We start from the raw sequence: 5,858 nt of genomic DNA on the forward strand, positions 1-5,858 counted from the left end.
TTGGCCGATTTGCATGGGATGAACATAAAAATATATGTTTTGTAATAACTTATATATTATTTTCCGATACAACGATATATAATTTCTTAATTAACTTTTGCACCCTCTTGGTCAGGTGGTTTGCCTAAATTGAGACAGCGTAGGGGTTGGGCCGTGCGGCGCGCGCCGCACCGTGTGAAAGCTCCCATAAGAACCAATGCACCTTCACCGAGTTGTCCGGCGTGGACGCCGCGCGGCGCTGTTGTCCGGCTAGGTGCATCCGGCGGTAACTCAAGCGCCCTGCGCCGGACATAGTGTGAAAGGACTCGTATCACATTCCATTGTCTGTGCTCGTATACTCCCATAGCCCTACGCCGGATACGGCGGGCGCCGCGTCGTCTGACAGAGGCGTTCATATGAGCAAAGTTTGCTTGCACAAAGATCTCGAAAACCGCTTCAACAATTTGCACCATACAAAGATAGCCTAAAGGATATCACTGAATGGATGTAAGATAAATAAAGCACTTTCATAGATTCTTTTTCACAACAATTTTTTTGTCAATGCGTAGAGGCCAAAAGAAATTAGCGAGTAGTTGTTCAACATGACGGTTCCGTTTGTTCCATACAATAATACAATTACTCGATGACGACATTTACATTTACATTAACATTTGTTGTCATGAGAGCCGAAGCCCCCTGACTGCTTACCCGGTACCTATCCTTCAGGACATACCCGGGCCCCATGATGTAGGCCGAAGCTTACGCATCAACCTTTAGCACATCATGGGCGGATGACTTAAGGTCATCAGGCTCGCCGGCTGCCGAAGCAGACCCTTCGGAAAGAGGGTTGCCCCTCAATCCTAACCAGGGATTCCGGCTGCTTGTTTAAGCGTCACTCCACCTGGGTTCCACTAGGTCGGAACCTAGAGGTCCATAGTAGAGCGCCCCGACGCATTTAGTGCAAGCAACACTCGGGACCTATCTCATCCCTGACAGGTAGAACCCGCCATCAATAGCCAGGAGGAAGGGGACCATCAGCACGCTGACGGGGGGTACCCCAACCTCCCATTTACACCGCTGCCCGATCGAGGCCTTACCCATTGCTGGGAATATATCTACTACTCGATGACGACAAGTAGATTAAATAGTAGATGCTGAAGAAGGGGTTCATGGTTTTCATCGGTTTAACCGGAAAACGGAAAATTCGTTATCCGGAATGGCCACGGTAGAATTTATATCGATAGAAGATATAAAATTGCTCCACTACTAGCTGTGGCCTTCAAGCTGTCTTTGCCCATCCAAGTTATACTTACTTTTAACTATAAACTGTTGATAAATAATTTTCTTGGACACAAAGTGGATACTGTGGCATCTCTAACTAAATACCAATGGCAATTTATTCCGTTTTTAATAATGGTATGGAATTTTAATCCATACAAGATCACAATAACTAGGTGGCGTTCACAGAGGCATTCAAAAAATGAGCGGATTCATCAGGGTTCATATAATGTAATATTGTTCGATGTATGTGTAATAGAAGGTATGTGTAATACCTTCTCCATCGAACTTCATAATTATTTTTACCTACAATTTTAAGCAAAGACAACATTTGTGTAGAGATAAATATCGGGGTAATTGGATTGGCCTATAATCCAACTACTAGGAGGTTACGAATTGTGGATATTTATAGGCATGCACTGTGGATGCGATACTCCCTGGTGTGGATTAACGTCCGCACGAGTGAGTACTACGACTATCCGCAGTACTATCCTGATAATTAGACCAATTCGTACATACCAAAGCGAAAATGTGGTTCGGATTCCACTATAAACTGTAGGTCCAGTCCAGTTGCCATTAGGTGTATGGGCCAATAATAAAACAGCTGTGTCTAAGGAATGTCAGCCTTAGCAGTGTAGATATAAAGTCAATGGCCTTAGTCACTAACAAGACTACAAGATCGCGTGCCTCATCCTACACTCATCTCATTCATACTTGGCTTAAAATACCTACTTTGTATGGTCGCTATTTCATTGAACAGTATTAACAGTAAAAGCAGGCTACACATTGTTTAGTAGTAAAGGGGAGTAAAAAACATTTAGTTTAAAACCTCAATTTTCCCAAACTGGGTGGTACAGTTCCAGCTAGTGATAACCTAGAAATCAGCCCTTACATAGTTTCGGATTCTACAACTTTGGCTACTGATAAATGCATAATATAAGAGGACTTCATGTGATGGTAATTGTATAAGAGAAAACACGAAATATATATCACTCTATCAAATATGAGACCTTCATAACTACTAAAACATAACTAACTAGTCAACTAGATGAGTATACTCAGTAAAACAATTTAACATGTTTTTTTATAAAATTACAATAGGCCTATCAAATTTATATTTACTTCAAATGAATTGTAATTTGACTTTATTTTTATTTTAATGAATGTGAACATTTCAAATTAAAAATTTTTTTACAACAGTTTAATATTAACATTCACATTCGCATTGATTCCAGCGTTTGTTGAACCCATCAATCTCTATTATTACTACATACTGTATATATCGATGGTTGAACCATAATCCATGTGTTAACACGTTAATAATTTTTATAATCAATCGGAAAGTGATCGAAGACGAAGATTAAGACGTTGAGTTTTGGCTAAAATTGTTGTGCTTAGTTGTCCTTGTTGATCTTAACAAGATCGAACTACTTGCTACCTAGCGGCATTTTAAACACATCATTTATATACTCGAGTAAACCGGTGTATGGATGATATGTAAACTTTGTAAGTTTAAATTCATAACTAATTCATTACTTTTTTTGAAATCTAATATTAAAAGTTCAATTTTTCTCAAGTAAGCCTTTAGCATAAAAAACAATATCAACCAAGACACATTTTTAAAAAGCTGTATATGTATTACCATGTAAACGGGTCAACTTTGTTCGCATTATGTGGTTCTGTTCTTTTAAAATCCTACAAGATTTGTATACTAATCACAAACCAAATGATCTCTAATATACGGGCTACTAAAAAGATTAAATATAAGATTTCCCAAGTAAGCTTAGAAATTTCAAACACAACTTCAACTGTTAATTTAGTTGTATGAGCCCAAAGCTTTCATGTTTGTTTTAATATTCAAAATTGAACTATCAATAATCGTACAAACAAGATGTTAGGGCTATTAGTATAAGAATGAAGCTATAAGGTCGTAATTTAAATTAAATTTATGATTCATACAGTTTCTGTTCAGCTAGTGGAATAACATCCCCGGAGAGGTACATAGGACATCCCCGTGGAATAATGCTATCAGCTATTTCTTGATCTACTGCATTCAAAAGTCAATAGCTGATCTTATATGCCTTTGTTTATGTGTCAAATACTGCTTCCATAAGGATTACATTGAACCTTTGAGACCCCAAGGGGTGGATTACTGAGAGATTATTTTAACGCCATAGATAAATGTCTCCAGTTTGAGGATGCAATCTTTTTCCCAGTTACTAACATGTTTTCTGCAAGTTTGTATACATGAGATCGTTAAACGCCCTTATTAAAACGTTTGTATTAGCTCGCTTTCTTGTCCGGTACAATTTTTGATATCGATTTTAAACTAACTTCCCGATCAGCTATAGACGTGAAACTTGAAACATAGCTCACAAATGGATGACAATGCAATACTTTATTATTTTATTTCCAAATTTCCCTTGGGCTAAGCCCCAAATTTTCAATGTTTACATTTTGGAAGAATGTAAATATATCAATTGAAGTCAGCTGTAAATATTTAAATTTAAGGGTGTTTGGCGAAAATTTTCATGTCTGATTTTTTGTTATTGTTCAATTGTACTAAAAATTAGAGATACAAATATATAAGAAAAAATTATTTTGAATATTAAGCAAGATATGGACCTTGAAAGTAGTACATTTTTCATCTTTGGTACCAATTCACAAGGAGAATGGGTAATGCCCAATTCTTACCAAAATTGGCATTCAGGTGTGGAAAAAAATATAATAATCACTAGCTATTTAAAATAATTATAAATTTTTAAAAGAATTTTAAATTCTGTTTTTATAAAAATTAAAAATAGCTGTTTGTTTTTGGGAAAAATTTATCTGTATGTTGGAATTTAAAAAAATGTGATATCTTAACTCGTTTGGGCTGTGAATTCGTACCTTTTTGATGCCTTGCGCTGTCGGAGCACTACTCGTTGAAAGTGTGTACACTAACACCGGGGCTGTATAGAATACTTTAACATCACGTAATTATTAACATCTTTTAAAATTGAAAGAATACGTTTATCGTTGTATTCTAATGCCCCGGTATTAGTGTACAAACTCTCAACGAGTAGTGCTCCGACAGCGCAAGGCATCAAAGGTACGAATTACCTGTTTTCAGCTTGAAAATTAACGAACAAATTGCCTTGTACAGTTCGGAACCTGCCAATCACTAAAATTCAAAAAAAAAAAAGGTGAGGGAGTTTCTTTTGGCTAACCCACTTTACTCAAATCCATGAGGTTTTTTACTTCCTGACAACTTGTAGTATGTTTTATTTTATGACTTCTACAAATGTGGTTTTATTTTATTTTCTATGCATGGAATGTTGTAGTAACAAACCAACAAACAAATCATGTAATTGTTGCAATTTTAAGTACTCTTTCTTGGTATTAGTTTATTTTGACTTTTTCCACACATTTGTCATGTTCACGGAAATAAAGCATTTCATTTGACGAGTTGCAAGCTTTGAAAATGTTGTATTCGCAAAGAAACATGTTAAGCTGCCGGTACTGTTACTAACTAATCTGGATAAGGTCGATTCACACACATCAGTTCACAGTTAAATAAAAATATTCTTTAATAGATTTTCTATTGCGCTATCTACACTCATCCTTTGCAGTTCCGTCAGTCAATTTCAGATTTCTTTCCAGTTTCCACCGATATCTTTGGATTATTGGGACGCCTGACGGACCTGTTTGAGGTTAGAAAATAGTGTTTATTTTTTTTATTTAAATGATCGTGTTTATATTTTGAGTACTGTTTGTAACAATTTACAAGATGGATAGTGAAAATTTGATAGAATATATATTGATAATTTTAAAATTTTGACTGTACTGTAAATATTAGAGACGGAAGACTGACTGAAACCAACTGACGGACAGTTGACTGAGAAATTGCGGATGCAACTACTGAGACTGAACTGTAACTGGACTGTAACGGAACTGTGACTGAACTGATATGTGTGAACACGGCCGCCTTTAACTCTAGGCCGCGGCCTTCGAAGTGGCAACGTCGCAAGTGGTGTTGAAGCTGTTTTGTTTGGAAGCAGCTATGGTTTGTGTATTTCGAAAGATTGGTTACTGACTCCGCTTAAAATGTACAGATAGATTTTTAGTTCATATTGTTTCGGTTTTCAATTCTGTATTTTTATTTTCAATATTTTAATAAATAATGTATGTTCATAAATTTAAATCAATAAAGTGCGAATTAATGAGCTGATGTCACCTGTCTGCCATGAGTGCCATGTTATCTTATGGGACGTCTGCGACTAAACAACAACACTTGCGACGTTGCCAGGCCTGTAGTTAAAGGTGGCCGTCGGTGGCCGTGGTGTGAATCGACCTTAATCGTTGGACTATTTGACGGAGGCACGAAATAAATAATACCTGTTATTGTCTTAACAAAGTAGTCCAGGGGCCAGAAACATGAATAATTTTGAGTAATCTAATAGTTAGATGATACCACCCATTGACTATAAAAACCCACTGTAGCCGATGATTTTTTAATTCGTGTGTGCCGGTCATCTTGATCGATGCCCTTGAAACGTGGTCATGGTGTTGCGACGGTTTAGTAGTGAGTGCCGAGTGGGGGAAGATTGATGTGACGTCAA

The sequence above is a fragment of the Macrosteles quadrilineatus genome, unplaced genomic scaffold (genome assembly GCF_028750875.1).
Source record: "Macrosteles quadrilineatus isolate MER2022 unplaced genomic scaffold, UCM_ALF_1.0 Scaffold_9__3_contigs__length_116548681, whole genome shotgun sequence".
Lineage (NCBI taxonomy): Eukaryota > Metazoa > Arthropoda > Insecta > Hemiptera > Cicadellidae > Macrosteles > Macrosteles quadrilineatus.